Source organism: Paralichthys olivaceus, chromosome 4, assembly GCF_024713975.1.
Source record: "Paralichthys olivaceus isolate ysfri-2021 chromosome 4, ASM2471397v2, whole genome shotgun sequence".
Taxonomy (NCBI): Eukaryota; Metazoa; Chordata; class Actinopteri; order Pleuronectiformes; family Paralichthyidae; genus Paralichthys; species Paralichthys olivaceus.
This window is the reverse complement of record NC_091096.1, coordinates 21,778,792-21,803,213: the sequence shown is the minus strand read 5'-3', so window position 1 is coordinate 21,803,213 and position 24,422 is coordinate 21,778,792. Positions and strand designations below refer to the sequence as shown.

The 24,422-nt window shown below is 40.7% G+C and overlaps 1 protein-coding gene across 11 annotated transcripts in view; it reads right to left on the bottom strand.

The window, feature by feature from the left end:
• The window catches only part of arvcfb (ARVCF delta catenin family member b), a 217,629-nt gene that overhangs the window by 156,636 nt on the left and 36,571 nt on the right, over positions 1–24,422 (bottom strand). For all 11 annotated transcript variants that reach the window (XM_069524213.1, XM_069524207.1, XM_069524214.1 and 8 more), the window contains exon 2: positions 11,743–11,827. The gene's annotated coding sequence lies outside the window, so the exon portion shown is untranslated. The remainder of the gene's footprint in view (positions 1–11,742; positions 11,828–24,422) is intronic.

Here is a 24,422-nt window from a genome sequence, read left to right as displayed (position 1 = left end):
TCACAGGAGTGGGATCACTCTTCTCATCTTACTCACAGATAAGCATGTTTCCAAAAAGGATGAAATATTCATTCAGTTTGAAACTAAATACGGTCCCTAACAAAGATGACGATGGAGTAGAATCAACTCCTCGTGGTTGTATGCCCCCATCAATCTGTCACCTTTCAGGAAATATGATCACAATATTCTCTTCTCTGAGTTACAGTGTTGAAAAGTGACCAGGAAATGATGTGACATCACCTGTGAAGTTGACCTTTGACAATTTGTATATAAAATCATCATTTTTTTATTTTATTTGTCTTTTGTGTTTTGTGATAATTTTTCAAAATCTGTGCAAAAAGTTTGTTGTTGATGCGATAAAATTCCTTTGGGTGGTCCTAAGATTTAACCTTCATAATAAAAGAATGGGACATGAGGTCATAGTGACCTTAACCTTTGACCACCACATTCCAGTCAGACCATCCTTAAGTCCAGGTGACATGTGGAATGGGTAAAAAGCTCTATAATATTGAAGAGGGTTTTTAAATTTGTGACTTATGGATTGAAATTGCAGACTGTCTCAAATATTCAAAATGACTTGAAAAAGACTTTTACCACCAGCTTTGTAGGAGAGACCCTGCTACATGAACACAAAACACAAACATTCTCAGCGTCTGTGAACACACTTCTGCGATTTTTTTGTTATTATTTGCAATCAAGACATGCCTCATCCACCACCTTAAGTTTACACTGCCTCTACAACACAATAATCCCTGGCCCTCTTTCACAAGTCAATAGCAGCAGTCAGACTGCAGCTGCTCCAAGATTATTGTGCATTTCACCAAATCAAATGTGGGAGAGCATATTGACATTGCAAGCACTGGAAGGTTGCAGAGTCCAAACACTGTTTCATCGGTTGTTATTTCAACTCATTGCACTCAGCCTCAGGGTGTAGAGAGAGATACTCAATCTGAAGCGTAATGATAGATTAACCGCCACGACCACAGCCGAACTACTGAGGCTCAGGCTGCGTGTGTGTGCCATTATTATGAAGACAGTTAAATGTTGTGTGGACATTTTGGACAAATTCAAAGGGTTATTTAAGGGTTAAGACTTGGTTTAAGGGTTAGAATTAGGTTTAGGTTCAGCATTTAGTTGTGATGTTTAAAGTTTACATAAACTAACCTGCAGGCGACATAGACTTCATTATCTGCAAAAACTGACATTTAAGAATAAACAGTTAAAAGGAAATTATGAAAGGGGATCAATGACAAAGCTAGTACATGAGTCACCAGTTCTTGTAAGGAGAAACAACCACATTTATCTGAAGTGTTATATCACTTCAAAAATGCCTCTCACCATTGAACATCTAAAACATTTCCTCTAGTTAAATTAAAATGAACCAGAGACACTAATAATAAGCCCAGACATCCATTTGTTGACGAAACCAGTTAACCTTTAAGGGTTGCAGGTGGAGTGAAGTCAATCCCAGCGGATGTTGCACAGTCTCACTAGTATATTTTTATATTTGTATAGCTTATTTCCTGGAATTCTGAAGAGTTTGGAGGTTTGAGTAGGAATTTGAAAGTTGACGGGTCGGTGCAGTCTCTTATGTGTTGGGTGAGAGAGTTCCAGAGGGAGGGGGCAGCCATTCAGAAAGCTCTGTCACCCCAGATCCAAAGCTTGGTCATGTGCAGAATGGAGAGGAGGTTGGCATCAGAGGAGCGAAGGCTGCGTAAGTGGTATAGTGGTGGAGCATGTCTGTGAGGTAGATGTACCATAAAGAATGCTACTGCAATAGTTGATAGTGGATGCGATGAAGGCAAGGATCAGGGTTTCGGCAGCACGGAAGGTGAGTAATGGACGAAGATGATTTTTAAGTGGAAAAATGCAGTATTTCTTTGCAACTAATTCTCAGCCACCAGGGTTTTACCAGGGAACAAAGACAAGGACATGTTTCACTGATCCTGACATCCATACTGTGTTTCTACCTATTGGCTTTAGAGCCGACTACAGACTGACTCCTAAAGTTACTTATTATGCAAGTTGTTTCATCTGATCACTACTTCACTGCTTGACTGTAAGGATGTTACATAATAATAAGGATTATCAAAGCTCATCATTCTGTGATATGTATATATCCTGTGGTTCTCTTCTATTGCACTGAGGGATGATTGTGTGGGGTTATGTGTGCATTGCATATGTATGCATACATACATATTGTACATGTGGTTTATTCTAATATATGACATGTGTGCTGTAGAGACACGTATATGGAGTATGTAAGGAAGCAGGACATTAACATTAAAATGAGCTCTTTAGTATAGGTTGCACGTGGGGGTAAAAGCCTGTTGTCAGAAGTCCGTGCTGAGTTTTCTTTAGCTGCTATCTAATCTACCATCACCTCCCTTAAACAGCATGAACACAGCCTCATGCCAACTCTGCGTCCTTGAATGTGTGACTGTAGTGGAATGAAAAGGAGATGGAAAAGAGAAGGTACGGGTGAGAAAAGAGGGAGAGGAGGCGGGACCGGCAGAGAAAATATTCAAATAACGGTTCAATTCGTGGCACCAAAGGGTTCCTCATTAACATAACTTCAAAACCATGCCACTCCAGTTTTAATAATACATGCGCTCTGAGTCTCCCCGTGAATCACCTCACGCTCAGTGATATGTCTGTTGTTCTATTTGTTATGAGGCAACGAAATGTGGAGCTGAGTGGGAGAGGGGCAGGGCAGCAAACTCTTTGCACACACACATGCACACACACACACACACACACACACTCTCACTCACACACACACACACACACACACACACACACACACACACCCTCTTCCTCTCCCTTGTCTCAGAGGGGCGAGACAGTTGGACATCCTGATCTTTGGTTTATTAAAAGCAGCCTTGTGTCTTATCTGAGAGGCGGACCACTCATACCAATTAACATTCCAGTGCAGTGTTTTTGCAGAACTGGAAGCTGAATTTCCTTCCTCACACACATGCACACACACACACACACACACACACACATACACACACACAGGAAACATATACAATTATAAAGAACCCAGTAATTTACACATACACACTTTACAGATACTTGAGCACACAATAGATACTGTACTAATTATACCAAAATACCAGAATAAAAGTTAATTTATAACACACACACAGGCATTTATGAGAGATGAAAGCATGTCAGTGTGTTAAGCTGACATAATAAAATAATACTTGGGTTTCAAATAAAAGAAGAATGAAGGTAGTAGGCTGTATCTTGAGCGGCATGCGCAGAGTCAGCACTGAGAGGTTTATTCTGGCCTGGCTTCACTGGGTCGATCTGTCCACGAACAAACATGTGAAAAATAGAAATAGTTGGACTCCATTCTTATTGTTACGACTTAGGAAAGAGCATCCAAGAAAAAGCTACAAACTCAGTTGGTTACTAAAAGTTTTACCAAAACCTATTTTGAAAATTTGTACATTGTATTCCTTAAGCATTAAAGTAAGTGGCTGACGGATGTAATGTTTTTGGTATCTATAAACAGTTTAAGCCTTGACAACCTTTACTCTAAACATGAAGCAGAGGATGATGTGTAATGTGGGGGTCACTCAAAGGTACAAACCCACTGAGAATAATCACTCTCCTCTCGACTATATGAGCATTTTAGCATCTTTTTGGTCATAGTTTCTTGTAGTTGTTTTTTTGTTCAGCTAATTGCATCCATTGTCAGTCTGCAGCTGTTTCAAGCTAGAAAAATCACATTGTGCAGCACCAGACAGCAGATAAACAAACTGCAAATGAAAGGTGAACACAGTGGAGCATCAAGCAGCTGAGGAGGCAGCTGGTGGAGACCAAATCAAAACTAAATGAGAGTGAATGCTAGACACAGGCAAAAGAAAAAACACTCAATGTATTTTCGATAAATAATTACTTGCTCTGGTTGTCTATGTGATTACTGATTCAAATTTAAATTAGATCATATATTCCTGTGAGCATTTCACTTTTCAAATAATGATTTCAAGTGATTTTTTAATTTATTCCGCAGAAGGCAGATAAATAGGTTTTAAAGGTTCATTGTTATAATGTATATTTACAAAATAACATGACCAAAGTTATTCAGACACAAAACATTTCAGGAATGTAAGTGACATGATTTTAGGTGAGTCTTGATTCTTTGTTACTTGTCTGTGGTGTAAAAAAAATTTGATATATTTGGATTATAACACCCAATGAATACTGAGTATTTGTAGTAACACACTGGTATAAATGATGGAGGAACTGAAATCAGTTGGGAGGCAATCAGAAGCAGGGAGCTTCCTCTCATTGTAGCTGAAAAATCCCATTAATAGCAAGGCAGTGTTCATCCCCCAGTTTCTTTCCTTTGGCAGTTAATAGGACGAGGCTTTGTTCAGTGTCCTCGTGTATCATTTTGTAAGTTTTGTAATGACAGGCGAAATGAAGCTGCAATATTAAAACCGAATTAGCAGGTCTCTGAAGGGCTGTAGCTCTAACAAGGACTTCATATAAAGTGAAGTGGAAAGTTACAGACTCTATAAGATGACACATAAAAAATCTCAGTATAATAACTGAAGCCATTGGGATAATCTCAAATATTCTTATATTATATTCTTATTCTTAATATTATATTTGTGTTGAAATCAAAGCAAGCAAGCAAAGATGTCCCCTCTCTAAGTCCACTGCATTCCCATGAGTGGAAGTAACAATGGTTCTGCTTTATCTTTCTTTTGTAGAGGCTATTATGGATAACAATGATCCCAAAATATCCAATTCAAAGAAAATCGAACTGTACCTATTATAAAACAACCTCAGACTTCATATGCTACCTGCTGGGCCCCTAAAGGAAAGTCTAAACTACACAATATGTGGCGATAATGGATTGAGATCTGTATCCAAGGCTCTAACCCGCCCCCATTGTGAGGCCGTGGGTGTGCGGTCCCTATCGGTGAGGTGTGAGGCGTGAAGGACAGCCAGCCGTACACATCACACAGGAGATCCCTGGATTAGTTATGCTTGCTGGTTCTGTGCCGCTGCCACTTTCTGCTGCATCTCCACCACGCATCCAAATATACAGTCTCAAGACACCACAGCAGGGACAATGCTGCACTACCCACCATCATACAGAACGCACCCACTGCAAATAAACAAGCTTTGCCACAGCATGGGGTCGAAGCTAATTACTGTCACAAATAACATAACAACCATGTGTGTGAAGAAGCACTTGGCAGTATGTGGCAGACGCCATACTGGGTCATGTAAATGCATTTTGATGGGCACGGTTATGGAGATTTTTTAAAATCCCTATCCTTAATGATATGATATGAAAAGGACCATATGAGTTTAGAATGAATCGCTTTAAAACACTATTTAATACCCTGCGCTCCAGGGGCCTGAAAGGTCACAGTGAACTACTTAGGAATTACCTTACAATATGCTTAGTTATTAGGCCAATCTTCAAGAGAATTATTAGACACTGCCAGCTAAGTGCTCCACTCTGCAGTCACTACAGAAAGGAGAGATGATCTGACACTCTACATGATGCTCATTGCTCCTTTATAAAAGCTAAGCTTTGACAGTACAGCCTCTGGTTCTGACCACAGCTGTGGCTATAACCCTTAGAGGCTGTGGGTGCTGCTGTGGATATTGACATGGTTTTGGTACAGATGTGTTCGGTGTTTGCCGAAGAAAGCAACGTAAAGTCAGAAAGTCAGGATTAGGACCTTGTACTTTAATCAGTATCAATATATCTCAGAAATTCGAGAATAACTGCTCTCTGCTGCTAATTAGCTGCAGGAGTCAGACTGAGGGGGTGGATCCTCTCCCAATGTGTCACAGTGAAAGTAATTGATATATAAATCATAATATTATAACCTAATAAAGCTCAGTTTTTCTCTGTGGATAAAAAAGGAACAGAAATGTAATGCAAGGTAATGCAAATGTGGCCCTGGAAAAATTCCCACCATAACCATTTCATCACTGTGTACTATAAGCACAATGTGGTCCGGATGTGTTCACAACAACACAGTCATCTCTGGAGTGTTCAGGTGAGGGGTGGCGCAGGACATGTTATTGTTTACAGCACATCTACACCGGAATCTGCCCTGAGATATTTGTAATCTTCTTTGTGTCTGTCGCTTGTTTGAAACATCATCAACATGCCCACCCACTCGCATTGAATAATCTCCTGTTGTATGTAAGCTCAGAAACTCCAGTGCCTCTGATGAGGATATTTTCATTCCCGCTTGTCACCCCTCCGGATAATTATCTGGACCTAAGTGCATGAATGCAGCTATACAGTATATTCTCCTCACCATGACAAAGGTGCAGTACGCCTGCCCCGGTACACTCCTAAGAGTCATCTGCAAGGTTATAGGGACATGGTCCCAAGATCAGTGACCCTAGACTCTATAAGTCCAGTCTACTTTTTACCAGTTTGTAATGAAAATCTTTACTCTGAGAACCAGACAAGCTATATTTCCCCTCACTGTTTGCAGCAGGGATTGTGGAAATAAAACAAACACGCCCCTAAAGACACCAGAGATTGGAAACATAGTCTGGTGGTGGACGGTGACATTTTCTGCCACCAGAGCAAGAGCCCAACCTTTTCATACCAATACAACAGAGGCTCAGCTCAGGGGAAACACTGCCACTCTTCACTGCAACACAAATAAAAAAGAAAGTGTGGCGAGTCACAAACTGAAGACGGCAGTCACCCTGGGGGTGGGATCGTAATTTGTGACCATTTAATAAAAGACCCACAATCATCCCCCGCAACGCAGGGCCTGCTGGAGCTAAGTGCATGTTCTCTTTGCACTGCTGAAGGGGATGTAATTATTACTGAGAGAAGCTGTAAACATACACTTTGCCTTAATGCTATTCAAACTGTTCCACTGGAAGGAGCAGCTGGTCTCAAAGCATTTCTATAGTCTTATTAAAGTGTGACAGAACAGGAGTATATTTAGTTGCAGCAGTGGCAGGTTGACTGTGCAGCATTTACACATGAACTTTGGTTCGGATTTACAACCGAACCCGACCACATTCACGTCTGGAGCCTCTGCAAATATCCGCTTTACACCAGCCACATCTCCTGATCCCAGCTGTTTTCTGAAGCCCAACATGCAATCTTTTAAGGATGCAGAAGAGGTTTTAATTCCCACTCTATAGGTGCTTCGCAGCACATGAGGTATTGGAAATGCCATGTTCTAAGCACGGTTACACTCATTACTGCAGTAAATACAGACAGGAATAACTTGAGGGCTTCATCATTACAACGTGCAATTTCTTAAAAAAGATTGCACATTCGACTGTGGGCGGTACTTGACTGCATGGCTACAAACCCATTTCACCCTGTCTCAACCGATTCATGGAGCTGGATCCAGTCGTAAAACAGCTCCTCTCACTTGGTGTACATTTACTTATTAAAGTCGTTTTCCTTGGCCCATTAACATGCCCTCAGTGCATAAAATGATAAACAGCAGCCTCAGGCTCATTCTGACATTGAATGAATCAAAATGAGTAAGAACCAGTGTTTGAACACTTCCTGAAGCTGAGGGACCGGCTGACAAGAAATCATTCTGAAGGCGACATGGCCTAAATGTCACTTGGAGTAGAAATTCTCCTGTGGAATTGTTCTTATTAATCATGTAAAAATGTGGTGTGAAAGAGGCAGGGAAGGCACCAAAAATAAAATTGAATGAGTGTGTATCCGCACCATAAAAATATGATTAACATTAATAAATCCTCTTCTATCTCAATTATTTGGAAAAGAGGCCATGGCTGCTGCTGTTCAGTGGGCTGAGGGCCAGCGGTGGCCTCTTCCTTCAAATGAAAACAAAACACTGGCTTCTCAAAGGTGTCAGTGACTGAGACAAACATCGATGGCAAAAAAATTAAGTAGTCCTGGCAAAGGCTGCCTTATTAAAACTCCTCCTCTTCTATCATCACCTCAGGAGAGGTAACGTCAACACATTTTGGAACAATTGAAGATTCCTTTCAGCTGAAGTGCAGGACGGAGCTGAGCTTTGGTGAACGCTTTTAGCATTAGCGTGTGTGACATGCATGTGAACTGAAATAGGTACTGGCTACCTGCTGTTAATGTCACACTTTTTCGTGTGTACAGACACACTTGATGTAACTGAGCTCAGTCGGACACTGAAACACTCAAACTATTTTGTGTTGTGTGAAGGAATGATGGACGAGAGGCCTGCTGCTATAAATGTGCTGCTATTTATTGACTCGGGCATATCTCTCCTGAACTGACCAAGTTACACAGTAAAATGATACAACTGAACATGGAACATATGTACATGGAGAGGAACAGAATATACTGTACTGTATGGACTGGTTAGTCATGCAGTTGGCTTGTCACCAATTTGTGAAATTCATCAAGTCACAACACAAACATATTGTATATTCAAAGCAATCTTTTGTAATCATGGTCCACAATCAGCTGCCATCACAATCACGATCCATCACCACTATCCATGATCAGTATCCACCATCCCCATCCACAATTATTGAATAAAGGATTCATTATTTTGTCTATTAAAGCTAGGGTTGATAATCTTGGAAAAAGCAGGCAAAAGCATTCTTCATTTTGAAAAAATGCAACCAGTACATCACACTCCCTCCCCTCAGCCCCAAAAACACATGAATGTGCACTGACTGACACTAGAGGCGGAGTGTACCGTGACCTCTGACTATGGTCTCTGATTCGGTGGTGTAATTCTCTCTGGCTGAGGACTCGGGTCATGCGCAGTGAGAGTATGGGCAGGGTTGTAGGCAGGCAGGCAGGTCGGTCAGTGAGAGAGATGTACACCAGAATACTTCATTTATTGATGGGTATTCGGACATTTCAGCAAATAATAAAAGTGTTTCAGAAACCACATACCAACATTACCTGTCATGAATCAATTATTAAACGATATAAGCTGATTAATGGATTAGTTGATTGGCAGAAAATGAATTGCCATCTAATGGGTGGAGAACTGAGGTCAACAATGTAACTCAGCAGGTATGACCTGCAGAGAATATACCTACTTTATACACACTGGGACAGGAAACTATGCTTGTACTATGCTAGTCACTACAACAAGACTGAGTTCATATCACACACAATACAGCCACGGTTCTGTTCAACATTTACAAGCTATAAATCCTTATTATGTACATTTCACATTGTCTACCCACAGTTGGAATGTTCCCTCCCTTCTGCACTACAAACAATACAATATGTTTGAGGAATGAATTCTGGTTCGTAACACCATAAAATGCCTCTGTGCTGCCATGTTACACATAACAACATAAATGAACTGCGATGAATGAAAAATATTCATAAATGATATTTAACAAGTTGCTTTCCTAAATGTTATATTCCATAAAACCTTTGAGAACCAGAGTTAAAAGTCATATTGGTCCACACAACACATGCAGTCAGTGACAGTCATAATTGGCCTCTTGCCGCTAGATCACTTTGTATTTCCACATTATTAAAATGGTCTTTTTTCAGCGAGGCTCCAGAGACTTAATTAAACCGATGCCATTTTGGGGGGTGTGGGACTTGAGGGTAAAATGACCTTGGTTTGAGAAGTGGTGCTCCTGGATGGATAACTGCTGCGTCCCTATATGTCAGTGCACTTAACCTCCCCTGACCAGGATTTACTAAGTGAGAGTTACAAGCTGAACCTGTGTAGCCCAGACCATTTCTGCAGGTACACAAAAGGGTGATTTTACATATTTGTCCTGAAGCAGCTTCTGAAGTTTTACAAAAAATATCACAATGTGTTGTGCTGTGATCACACGTACAACAGCTGAATGCAAAGAGCAGCTGTGTGTCTGCGGCTTGTAACAAAACAAGAAGGTTAAAGATCGTGAGGAGTGGCGCATTTGTTTGCTGTTGCTATGCAACTGTAAAGTAAAGTATCTAACCCAGATAACCTGAAGTCACAAAGAGGAATATGCTACTGAAATGAAATCAAATACACAACAAAATGTTATTGCTCTGCTTGGTCTTAAAAAAGTAAAAGGGATGAGGACATTACTTAAATTTAAAACATTCACCATCAATTGCATAAGATGCACTAACCTTAAAATAAAGCCTTGTCTACTCCAGATATTTTTTGGAACAGATATTTCCCACTCGCTCAACCAAGGATGGTGTGAGTCGGTGGCGATACAGTCAACGAACCATCAAATACCACAGAAGGATATTATGAGCATGCTCAGAGAGCTGATTATCTTTATATTATATTTATTATCTTATATTGATTCCCAAATTCTCAGTTTCAAACAGAGTTTATGAAAATCTGCAGTTTCAAAGGTGTTTGTGAATGAGAGGCTCGAACGCAGCAGAAAAAAGTATTTTGTGAAAACATCCATATGAGTGTAAACAGGGCCTGAGTCTGCTTCTTACCTTGCTTCTGTAAATTATCTCTTCCTCATAAAGGAATAGAAATTCTTTGAAAAAGAATTCACACATGTAGGCAAGTTCTTAAATTTCATTCATTGGATTACTCCAAACAAGAAGCTTCAGGAGCAGTTGAGTGTGTGTGTGATTTGACCTCTCTTAAAACACACTGTTCCAACCTCTGATGAACCATACAGGAAGTCTTTCCTAATGTTGTAAAGCCACACATCAATGAATATATTGTCAAAACTGTTCAACCACATTGTGTCTCTGAACAGATATCTCATCAGGGGCCAGGCTGCAACTCCCGGTTCAGTTGCACTGACACAACTCTGGTGATGTACTGGTTCCTCAAAAACTGCCAGCGCAGTAGCTCACCCCCTTTAAAGAAAAGTACAAGACCATGACACAAACAAAACATGACCTGGAGTCCGGATCAGCTTTTTGTTCCTAGCCACGTCACCAAACGACTGCTTTGGGTTGCCAGGAACAAGATTAAGATTTTTCTCCGCTGAAAGAAGAAACAGCACACTGTAACGACTTCTTCTAAATCAACGACTAAAGAGAGTCCTTTTGTCAAAGTGACGAACGAAAAGGCTGACCACTTTGCTGAACTTTCTTTTTATTCGATTCTTCTACAGAGAGGTTCAACTTCAGTTTACAGCTCCCAGGCAACCAACCAACATCAAGGCCTGAATTGTTTGTCAGGTGGCAACAAAACATGATTCTGCCTCTTTGAGATGAGAACATCAGCACTTTAGAAAGCAGTGAAAGCAAGGGCAGCCCGAGAAAGTCACTGAAAGGAAATTGGGTACATACAGTACAGCAGTTATTCAGATTGTGTGGAGAAAATCCAGAACAGGATACAACAGTAAAGGTTGTTTGTACTTGGTGAATGTATGTGAATGAATGTAAATGGGGACTTTATTCTGAATGGCAGACTGGGTCCCATTTGGCCAAAGATGGTTTCAGATACTAAAGTAATCCCAGTTCTCGCCTACATCTCAAATTCACTCTGCGCTAACAAAAATAATAATAATTATGGCTTGAATTTATAAAGCACCTTTCCCAGGACCCAAGGACGTCAAACTATTATAAAACATGACATTGGCTTCATCAAATCATCAACCTGAAGAATCCAGCCCGCTACCAAAACACATCACACCTGCTGTCCATCATTCTCTGTGTGCTGTCTTTTATATCTTTTGGGGTTTTTTCAGCATATTTAAATTCGATTTGTATTTGAGTCTGAACACTGCACAGTTATGACTGTGATAGCAGTTATATCAATGTAATGAAGTGAACCACAGTGCAACAGTTTGAAAGGAGGATGAACTCACCTTTGTTTGAGGAGAATGACCCATACAAAAATCAGGCAAGGTTAACATTTATCACTTCAGAGTCACGACACTTGAGACGCTCCACCTGAAAAACAGAGAAAAACGAATGTGAGATTTCCGTGTTGAACTTGAAATAACTATTTTGGCATTTTGGGAAACAGTTGAATATATTTATAAAGGCCAATGAAATGTCTTCAAGAAACACAAGAAAGTCTAGATTGTACACATGCACAACTCTTGAAGATATCAGTCTGACTAACTGTATTCAGCCGATGAGAAAATCCTTTTTAATCAGTGCTACCTATGCCCCCAACATTTAATTTTAAAGTCAAACCAATGCAGGTGATGGAATATTGACTTAAACAAGGCCCATTAAGACAACAGCCTTATGACTAGTCCCTTCAAAACCACTTCCAACTTCCAAAATGATCACTCAGAGAGACAAGGCACGCACATCCACACTGTCCAGATGCTGTGGAAACCAGAAGACGAGAAATGTCCACACATAAAGAGAAGTGCCTGCGGAGGGAGAGCCCAACCTTGTTTGTCTTTGCTGGTGACTCTTTTCTACAGTAAGTACAGCCATCCGGTTTATATATTATCAGTCTACCATGAGATGCTGGAGGAACTAGTGAAGTGGTGAACAACGTGAATAAAAGGCAGTGAGGTTTACTTGAGGACAGCAGCAGCATGAGGTGTCCAGTTTGGTCAGGGGGCGAGACGGAGAGAGAGAATAAAGGACCTCCAGCTGAGCACCTGACCTCCCTCTCCATCATTCCTCCCTCTTCTCTCCCTGAGCTGTTCAACTTACTCTGTTCTCTCTCTGTCTCCTCAGTAACAGTTAGCTGAGCACTGCTGCTACCCGTGGAGGAAACAGTTTTCAAAATAAATAGACAACAATGTACTCAAGTAAAAGTAACACATTTACTTTTCTACTTGAGAAAGAAGTACTTGCTTTTAAATATATCAAAAGCAACAACTTGTGAGGGAAGCCTATTCCCTCTTGTCTACTACATCATTAACTCTGTTTACTGTATATTTAGTTTGATACTAGAATAGTTCTGGTATATTAATAAAGAATGCTGCAAATGATGCTGCTGAAAATACTTGTATCGTTATATTAATTAATTCTCTTCTGAATCCATTATAGGTGCAATAATATTAAATACATTGTAAAGATGTTTTAGAGTAGAAAGTAGAAATATTTGCTGATATATTTAGGCTCTGGGTTAGGTTTTTTTTGTGGACATGTTCTAAATAAAAATGTAATTAAGATACCAAGCAAGTAAGAAAAAGGCACAGCAATTTCACAACAAATTCAAAATAAATAAATCATGTCTGAAGAGAAGTAGGAAGAAGTGAATAGTCATCTTTCATCAAAACATTTGTGAAATGCCTCTCTATTCAAACTTTCATCATAAGCAGCTTAATCACAATCGGTAAACACAAACATTCATGAATCAGTGAGAGCAGATAAAACTAGAGCAGTTTTCACATCCTATTTCCTTCCTCATTGTGCTACTTCTACTATTATCCATTTCATGTGTTCAGTATATTCGTTTTAAACATTAGCTGTTCTATGGAGCTAAACCTTTGATTGTTAATCAATTAGTCTTCACTAATTGTTTCTTGAACATTTACATTTCTCTAATTTGAAACAGCATCTAAATACCACTGAGTAATCATTGATGATTAATTAATGATTTTTCGTTTTAAATATGATTTAACCCATTTTGAAGTCGATCAAGTCTTTAAACCTCATAATGCTTTTAGTTTGATAAAAAGTGACTGAAAATAAATCTTCATAGGTAGAGTACAAAATTTACCTGACTACAGAAACAAAGTAAATGTACATCGTGGCTGCTACATGTGAAAATGCCACATGTTGCATATATCCACAGTGTCTAAGTAAAAGACTGTGATGGCTGTAGAAGCACGACGCACTGCAACTAAATGAATACATAAAAACACAACCAAATGCAGAAACGCTGATCCCACTGCATTTGTTATTTGCTTGCACTGACTCAGTTTTATCAGTGAAATGTTCATCCCTTCGGTGAAGATGTTTTCTTAATTCGGTTGTGTTGTGTGTGCGCTGAGCTCCCAGAGCTGCCGCGAACGAAACAGATGAAGTTCCTAATAATCGTGACAGAGATTTTCTAAACTAATTTAGGTTCTTCTTTTGTAACTTCTACAAAGTCATATTAAACATTCTCTGGTGCACTGCTGAGAAAGAAAAGCTCACCCAAAAACAGATTTTCGGTCAAAAGTAAAAAAAAAACAAACCCTGCCTTGTTGAGAATGGGACGACATTTGCAATTCCTGGGAGGCCTGCGAGGGAAAAGTGACAGGAGTGCTTGCAAGCGGCCGCCTCATTCACTGGCATTTTGCAAGATCTTTTATGTGACACCATTACAGCTGAAGGGTTTTTCTGTGGTGTTGTTTGTACAAAAGGGGTGATTCAATGCTTTATGAAAAGAACAGAAAAGATGTATTCTACAGAGCAAGCAAACACAGACTTAAACTTCCTTCTCAACAGCCCCTGGGGGCAGATTAGTTTGAAACAAAGGCATCTTAGAAAATACATCCAAAGATCAGTGGCAGCGTTGGGCTGAGTCATAATTTATTACGGGTGCACGCTGCACAGTAGCGCCTGTTGGTGTCAGACTCAACACTGGGCATCAGACTCAAAATAGTTGGAAGAAACTGGAGCTGGGAAAATGATCACATTACAGCAATGGGCTTCTATTAAGGCACATGACATGTTTTGAGTGGAGCTCTGTGGCGGTTAATAGTGGGGAGGGTTTTCCTTTTGTTGTCAACAGAGCACTGTCTAATGCTCATGTTTCATTGCCCTAGAATCACTGTCTGCTGCAGATACAAAGGAACAGCTTGAAATCAAACAGCTTGTTATCGGCCTTCATGTCATCTGTAACCACACGACTATTACAAGGCCCTTGTAGCGCTCTGATTTGGATGAGACAAACACATCCCACACAGGCTTTGACTTAAGACGAGTGGAAAAAACTTATTTCTGTTTTCACTGACTTGAAGTGGTCAATAAAGTTCACTGCCATGGTCTTCTCTTCCTCTTCTTTCCCTCACACACTCACACACACACACACACACACACACACACACACACACACACACACACACACACACACACAGTGGTCGGAGGTGGTCAGCGTCCATAAATAGAATGGAAAGTAGGCAAGTGGCAGCTGGGAGTGGCTTTTACTGGGAATATGATCGATTAAAAAGCAATTTGCTCCTCTGCTCTGGCCCTGCATTCCTAAATGACAAACCCCCACCCCCCACCCCCACAGTCCAGATGGAGATGTGAGGGGTCGGAGGAGCCGGTCCGCCCCACCTGCTCCTCCATCTATAGCTGCCAGACCCAATGCCCCTCCCCACGCACACCCAGCCTCCACTCCCATGCGCGAGCCTCGGTCACAGTCTGCTGGGCACTTGCAGAGCGACGAGGCAGAAACATCCAGGCAGCCCTCGCTGGTCTGACAGAAAATCTAGACTTTGTTCTAACATACAGAGGATATGAGAAAGCTTAAATAAAGGCGTGACGGCAGGTTAAGACAAACAGGAACAGAACGCTGCACAGAGCAAACTCAGACAAGGCCAGAATTCGATTCAATAAATTTTGTCACGGATCACTGGAGCAACACTGGGCTGCACAATAGCTATGGCACATACCAATGTGGTGTCTACATTGTTGAACCCTTACATGTCCTCTTTGTATACACAGATATAGCCTATTTTCAATGTAGCCCAAATTTCAATGGTTAAAAAGTAACTGGATACTTGGCATCTAAATTTTTCTTGGGCAGCTGTGAGTGGTTTCACTATTCAAGAGCTGACACACCGGAGAAGACTGAGAGTTTCCATTTTAACTGAAGTGAAGAGGATAATAATGAGGCCCAAAAAATCTATCAGAGTGAAATTAAAGTTAGTTGATTTGACGTTTTTCTAGTTTCACTACACACCTGCATTTTTAAAGAGTGAACCCAAAGAACTAGCAGACAGAGGAGCAGCGCTGTGCATGAAGAATCATGAGCATGGCGAAGGAAAATCCTTTATAACTACAGAGAAGTCAAGACAGGACGTAGGTACATGTATACAGGTTCACCACATGCAAACAGCTGGTGAACCTCAAGAACAGAAAGTCTATACTGTAGCTCATGACTAGAATTACAACCCTGTGGTTAAATGCCTTTACTCAACAGTGCAGTTTATGTCTATATACTTAATTTCTAAATTCATACAAGGTCACCATAACCTTTATCTTTGAACACTGAAATCAGAAGGATTTGAAATGATTCCCTCAAGGCAAAATAACATGTTCACAAGGGAAAAAATTGCTCTGTTTACCTTGTTTATCTTTGAAATTCTAATCAAGTCTAATTGAAAGTTTATACCAAATTTCAATAAATTCCCTCAAGGTGTTAATGAGATGTTGCATTCATAAGACCTAAAACATTCACAGTGGCCTTGACTTTGACCACCAAAATCGAATCACTTCATTATAGCGTTCAATTGAACATTTGAACAAAATATGAAAAAGTTCCCTGGAGGCATTCTTGAGATATCATGTTCACAAGACTGGGACAGGAGGACGGCCAGCTGGACAACGCGAAAACCTAATGCCTTCAGCCACAGGTTGTCACCAGCACAGAGGTATAAAAACACACCGGCTGGTAGATTCTAATCAACGTTCTCATATAAAAAATGATCAGCCCGAGAGGAAAGTGAGCATAAGAAGGAGCAGTCAATCATGGCGGTCAGTCTGTTACTGCTGAGGCATGTACGACTCCAATGGAAGAGACACACTGGCTTTTACTGATGGATGAGTTCACTGCTGACAGAAACAACAAGATGAATGCAGAGGGATACAGGAGCACGCTCTGTGCTCAGATTCAGCCACATGCATCAAAACTCAATGGATGACTTCTCATCACTCAGCAGGACAAGGACAAGGATGTGCAGCGTGCTGTCAAAGCAACCAAAGAGCTGTTCAAGGTGAGGAAGAGGGATTTCCTCCACTGGTCGAGTCACCTGGCAAGACAAGTGTCAGCTGATGGGTTTGGGTTGAAGATTGCAGCCGTTCAATAAGTGTTACACAAATTCAAGACAAATTCAAGATAAGCAGCAAAGGAAATGTGGATGATTGCGCGTCTCTATCCACTGTCATTATGCAAATATTAGGAGTTGGCTCATTGAGATAAACAGCTGGTGGAGCCTCTCCTGTTTGGTTTCACTGAACCATTGCAGAAGAAGATGTCACAAAACACTTCATGTATTAATATGAGAAAAGTAATAGTCTCATTGTCGCTCCATAGATGATTTCATCTGCTGCCATTCTTCTCATCATCAGATGTTTAAGTCATATACTTCATGCAGATCATGATTGATTTGATTAGTACTTTTCCACTTCATCCAAGCATAAAACTTTTTTGGTGTTGTTTTGGCAAAACTTGTCTTTACATTGATATTTAAAGGAGCTAACATCACAGTTACAACTCAGTTTAATAACATGGTCCTTAAATTGTCGTGGAATCCATTACATCAACTAATTCCACCACTAATTCAAGATAAAGTTCTAAAGTAACTTTACTCTGACATATATCACACATTTTCACAGCACCATGAATAAGAGCTGAAATAATCCAGGATACGCTGCTTCTTTTCTTGTAGCCAGTAGATAAAGAAAATAATCAATATTCTCAGTCATATACACTGCAAATTCCTGCACATACGCTATGTGAGGTACAGAGACAGAGTTAATAACTGCAGCGTAACCCCTGGCCCTGAACATGCCGCGAGTGTGTCTGATCTCCTGCTGGGGACAGTGGCTACAGTGAAGATTAAATGGGAGGAGGGGAGGAAAGGCAGGACCATATGGTTCCAGGCTGCACAGTTTGGCTGTATGTGTGGGAGTGCACTTTTGGGAATTGGAAAATTGGTGATTCTACCGTAACTAATACTGAACTATAAAAAAAGACAGGCAAGATTGTGAACAAGTTAAGTGAAAAAGGTTTTAGCAAATCTTGATTTTAACTCCATTCGTTGCAAATATGATTTACATTCACTCATAATAAAAATTACAAAATTACAGAGGTAAGTTCCAGATCCATGTGCATCAGTAGGGGTTCCAAAAACATATAATAGACAGAGTAAAAAGATGAACACTATTTTGAAGTACTAGGGAGCACACTCTCTTACCATACAGGAACACAAGGAATGGTGTAGAAAACGTACTGAGCTGTGGACAAATGTGTTATTTTCTCGCTAAATCAAATAAAGTGCAGTCATTTTAAAAATGTGCACATTTGGGACAAACAAACTCGTTGAACTTATTAAACTACTAAAATGAGCTGCTCATTTATCAGATACACTGCAATTCAGTGTGTCTACTGTTTCAGCCCTTCAGCAACACATCCTCCTATTATCTTCACTGTCTGCGGTTCTTGGCTTGAGCAGAGTTTGGCTGCAGACCTCTGCAGACTCGGTGGCTGGAGGTTAATTGATGCTGACATATGACGTAGTGTGGAAGTCATTTGCAGGAAGATCTTGCTTCTTTATCAATGACACTAACCACCATACACACACAGACAGGAGGGAGGCAGTTAACAGATGTGAGTCTGTCCAGAAGGTTTATTCCCACATTCAATGAAAGTCGGATTTTAACTAAATGAAAGCTGAAGTTATAAATTATGGAAATAACCTTCTGAAAGTATTTGTGATACAAATGTAATACTTATCATGATTCATTTTAATTTTTTTAGATAGCCTACTACTCAAATCACTTATCATCATATGAATTAAAGCTATATTTAGACACTTTGAACGCCAAACCTGATTTGTTTCCAAGACTGAGACAAGAGGATTGATATCACTACAACCAGATTCCAGTTTTCATGATGAACTCTAATAAACATTTGGCCTGAATGAAACGATTGGTTGGCATTAGTGTCCATCCCAGGATTAGCAACCCTGTCTTAAACCATTATAGCTTGTTTGTTTCATTCGTAGATGAGTATAATCTATGTAAAATGCATCATATTTAGCACACATCCAAATCTCTGGAAGTCTCTTCTCAACCGTCTTCCTTTAACTTTGCATTATTTGGCTGGCAATGAGGCCACAGATTGAACTTCATTCATACTATCATTTATTTAAAGGCTACTGGACCTTTACGGCCATAATCGAATGCTTTAACCGGTGTCTTTTGTCAATGGCTCAGTGACCTTGCATGGTTGATCAGAGGCCCCAAGAGTTTGCTGCTAATGGGATCAGGAGATAGTGGGGGTGGGGGAGTGGAGGCGGTGGAGGGTCTTACTGGATTTCAGTGACAAGAAAGAACCAAAATTAAAGCCCCACAGCAGAAAGAGAAAACCCATCAGGACTTTCTCTCCCTCGTCTCTTCACTCATTCAGAGTGGCTGGCTGATTGATTCATTCTTATGAATGTTAATACCACAGCACCTCTTCCAAAGCTCACCTTGACAGAATAAGTTTTCCTCAAAAAATAATTCTGCCGAGGAATAATGGGAACTAGTAAAAAGTGCCTCAAAGGCTGGATTCAATGGTTGTGAAGTTTCGGACGTGTTTCCCTTTGGTCTAAAAATGACTCCCTGCAGACAGCGGATCTAATCTTCAAAGTATAGAACAGATTTAATACAGGTGTGTTTGACTTTATGACCTATTGTCTCTTTGCTCCATCTTCGGTCATAAAATATTCAGCTATCTTGGGCACGTGGATTAATAAAAAGGTTATTGCTGCTGTTGCAGAAAATCCACAAAGCACAAATTTCAATTTTTTGTTCGAATATTAACATAGAGTTTTATAGATAATTTCCTACTCTAGAGCCTCACAAAGCCAGGCACATAATAAAACCCCCAAAATACATGGCTGTCAATCTGAATTTTGCTTTTTCTATCGTGAAACAATCAAACAGCATCTAAAGAAGAAGCAACTTCCACTCTCACCTCTGAGAGTTTGTAAATTAGATGCTCCCAGACAGAAATATGCAAAGACACTTCCACTTGCAATGGCACTAAAAGCTATAGTCTCCTATTACGGCTTATGGATTAGCCAGTAACGTTTGTACATCTATCCTAGTGAGGACATTCATTGGCAAAATGCATTCCCTAGTCCCTTACACTAACCATCACAGCTCAATGCTTAACCCTTGCTCTAAAACCAAGTCTTAACCCTCAAACATCCCATTATAAGTGGGTCAGAAAGTGAGGACCGGCCAAAATTTCCTCATGTTCCCAAAATGTCCTCACTCTGTAGGTTGTAGACTCAAAATGGTCCTCACAAAGATATATGTACAGGTACACACACACACAGCTTTCTCTGGCACAGGCAATGTGTCAAACAATAGTTGCCAAGTCTGCTGCCTGCAACAAAAGATGGAAAGAATTAGAGAAATAGAAATGGTGATTCGATGCCGTTATGAAAACTGGAGCAATGCATGCAATGGCAGAGTGAAAACCCATTCAGACAGACTTAGTGCACTGCAGAATGTCTTCCTTCGCCCCAACACCCTTTCTGTAGCACTGAAAAATGCAAACTAAAACTGGTCCCAGAGTTTTTACCACACACACAGGTTTGTGCAGCTATCTTTAGACTTTGAATTTATTTCCATTTATTGTAGTCAGGTACACAGAACCTTATCTCCAAATGACCATAACCAAATCATGCCCAACCCTAAACTTAACCTGACCACATTTGACATTTGACTTATTCCCAACCTTAACCAAGCTTTCAAAGGTTTTGCAATAATAGGACAAGCTAAGGTCCCCATAAGGTGTATTAGTCCTGATAAAGTCAGTGTTATGCTGAAAAACCTCCTTCAGAGGTAACAAAATGAGCGCACACTCATACACCTACATACACACACAAACCACCCCTCTTTTGCTCTCAGTCTGCCTGGTCTCCTATATTAAGATTCAATATTTAACTGCCCTGTCACCACGATGATCGGAAATAGTCAAACTCTGGATCAGATATCAAAATGTGGAGAATAGTAGTAGAAAGATGAGGTGAATCCAGGTAAAAGACATTATTCCCTCCTGAATTCCCTTGCAAATAAGAAGCAGACAAGCTAGATTTTTGAATTCCACAAAAAGGGGCAGCAACTCAATATAATGTCTCAAATATTTTGCACATTCAGTGCATTTCAGTCCATTTATACCCTCGGACCTAACTCAGCTCTGCTTTCACGCCCAACAAAGTTACAGTATATTAAATTCTCCATATAGAAAGTGCAAGTGCAGACCTTTCTGACATCTATTTAAAGAGTTCAGCCATATATCTTAGTCTGGCACCCATCCAGGAGCGGTACATACCCGTGCAGAGGCAGCAGCGGCATTGCAACACTACAGAGCAGATTGGTATTCAGACTGGCAGCTTCCAAAAGTTGAAGCTGCATAAATAGTCCAAACTATTACATAAAGGTAAACAAACAACATTGTGCCGAATCATATCAGGTCTGAGCTGCAGCAGGTGGAGGAATGAAAAGTTGCTCAGCTCATCAAATGGTTTAATAATGTGATTCATATGATTAATCTTTGTGGTGGAGGACAGAACAAAAGGTGTTGAGATGGAGGCATAAAGTGAGAGCAGGAAGATAAAACAGCACCGGCAGACAGAAAGTGGGCCACGCAGCTCAAAGTGAGCTCTAAAGTTTTCGTCTTTCAGCAGGAACCTTCACCGTGGTATCAACAGACCAAACTGTGGCGTAATGTGTGGTAGATGATGTCTTGCAATAGCTGCCAAAAATGTTTTCCCCCAGAAATCATAGCACACAGATAATGAGACCACACTAGCACGTAGACACACACACTAGAGGCCCTATTTATTACATTCACGACAGCTCACTAACAGCGCGACATCTCCCTATACCACAGCCACAATGTGACACTCTTGTCTGTTTGCAGGCGGAGAAATAAATATCCCGTCTTTCACATTTTTTGTGGGTGTCACATCAGCCAACACAAGCTACATCTAATTTGAATCGCGTCTGCAGTCTGCCAGGAGAAGGAATCCAATATGAGAGAAAGGAGAAAGACAGAAAGAGATTCCGTGGTGAGAGAAAGAGCAAAGGACAAGAAGGATATGAAATAAGGATGATGGAGGATGAAGAGCAGAGGTGGACTTCCACATCTCGGGGTTCTCCCTCATGAGGGAGTTTTGTGGCTGTCTGTCTGTGCTGCTGTCAAACAGCATCAGCGTTCTTGTGCACAAGAGCTGTGGTCGTAAATCCATAAAATCCTGCAGAACCGCTCTCTCACTGTCGATGCCACATGAAGCGCAGTCAAAAGAAACCTGTTGGATTGTTAAACAGTCTATAACTAAGATGCTGGAGAGGACAGTGCAAGTTTATAGCACAAGTGAGACATTTAGATCAATCAGCACATCAGTTAAATTGCCGTAGGTCTGGAGATATAATCTCCAGAGAAACGTGTAAAATATCATAATAAATCAAATGAGCTCATTCCATTATTCATAGGAATGTGCAGGTGAGTCTCACAACAGACAGAGTATGTGACTTGCTTAAAAATGCAGACACATTACTATGATATTTATTACCTTTACTCATGTGCTGACATATTTGCATTTAAAATAGAAAATAGTTGGGGCCTTATGTTTTAGTCGGTCATGTAAAAACTCAATGGCCCTGTTCAGACCCGGTATTTACATCTGTCCTGAGGGATTCGTTCACAAGTGGACAGCTTTTACTTTGTCTTTTCACACCTGGCTTTATAATGAAGGTGTCTCCTGTGACCACTTGTGATTGGATCTCACTTCACTGCTCAATATGCAGCTCATCACGTGCATCATTTGTGTTCGCAAAGACCAAATGATGTGGTTTATACCCAGTCAGAGTTTACAGATGTGTCCATTGTCAATGTGTTTGTGTGAGTCTGTGCGTTGGCAAGAGTGGGAGAGAGGTACTGAACGTCTCTGCCCTTTATGAGACCGGTCACCTGCCCAAGTTCGACATCACCTCGACGAATGTGAGCACTGATGATTGGATATATAAGTTAATTATGAATGAGAAACCTTAAGAATCAAACTCCATCTGCCTCGCCTGGTTGGGGTGTGAGGACTTTGACATACAATGTCTTCTGTGTATCCAGCGCCCACATCCTTCAGAGGCTGCTTTAAAGACAGATTGAGTCACACCGGCACAGCTAGACTGTCCCATTTCTAAGGCTTATCCTCGTTCTCTCACTTCGTCTCCAACAGGTGAGTCTGATGTTTTCAAAAGATAACTCAAGTAAAAAAATAGATGTATTATATTATAAATATTAGGTATTTAGACTCTCCACTTCATACAGGCATCTTACTTGTTCATATGTCTTTGAGCAGGACCCAGCATTACTAAAAGTTTCATGCACATGTTTTAACGACTGATCCCTGACCTTCCTGCTGCAGGTAAAGGGAAACGTGAAACTGCCTTTCATTATATGAAATATTTGGGAATTAACAACCTCCCTGAAATTGACTTGTCCTCCTGTGTGAAACCATAATATACTCAGCACACACATGGAAACATTTGCACAATTCATGAGGTTAAAAAAGGCCACTATTGTCTTGCTCTCCCCATCGGAGACATTCTGCCTTTACAGGAAGCGAGCATTAGCATTTTGATTGACAACCACTCCAGGAGACGGATGTGGACGCACAATGAAGCGCCTGAGTACACAATACACAGTCAGGGAGCATAAGTCATGTTTTTCTACCCTGCTGGGGGCCACATGGTTCTGCTGCTGTTCACTGGCTGATCAGAGGCACATCATTCATTTTAAGCAAGTGTACCAATCATGTTACAGCAACAGGCAGGACATATGGCGACAGCAGTGTGTAATTGGTTGCTGATGAACGCCACGTGTAGCTCAGATTTGGACAACAGTGTTTCTGCTCCAGCAGTTGGTTAAAAGGGTTTGGAATAGTTCACATAAACTAACATTTTCCAGGACTTAGATCGTAAAGCAGCCTTCCAGCTATGGGTCTCTGGAGTTATATGGTTACAAAGTGAATTGTTCATTTGCATGTAAACCCACAGCTCGGGCCTGGATGACACGTCCTCATTCCAGTGCAAGTGCACACACTCGACTGTGGCTAATTTATCTCCGACTCATTTTCTCCAGGCTTTTAAACAAGCGGGGAGCAGAACAAAAGTCTGTCATGTGTGACGTACAGTACAGTGAAGCAGACTTAGCCTCTGGAAAAAACGGCCTCCATTTACTCCAGAAAGACGAGGATAAAACGCAGCCCGCACCACTTAATTTATGATACAGAGCAAATTAATGGGCACTGACAAGCTCAATAATTTTTCAGAGGCAACAGATAACCATTATAATCATCAGCCACAGAATTAAATAGTCAGTAGAGAGACAGTGGAAATGTGCACTGGCGTGTGTGTGCACGTGTGTATTTTCACTATTTGTCTGCTGCGAGGTCAAAGCCCCATTAAAGGCGGACTGTCAGTGTTAATGTGATATTGTTTGGTTTATTACAGTCCAGTGTCTGCCAGGACCCTGACTACAGAGAGCTGACTTCATGCCAGCACTCGCTCCATCTCTCTCTATTTATTCCTTCACTGCTTGACAAAATCATACCTTTTTTCTTTTTTGTGTGATAAGGCGACC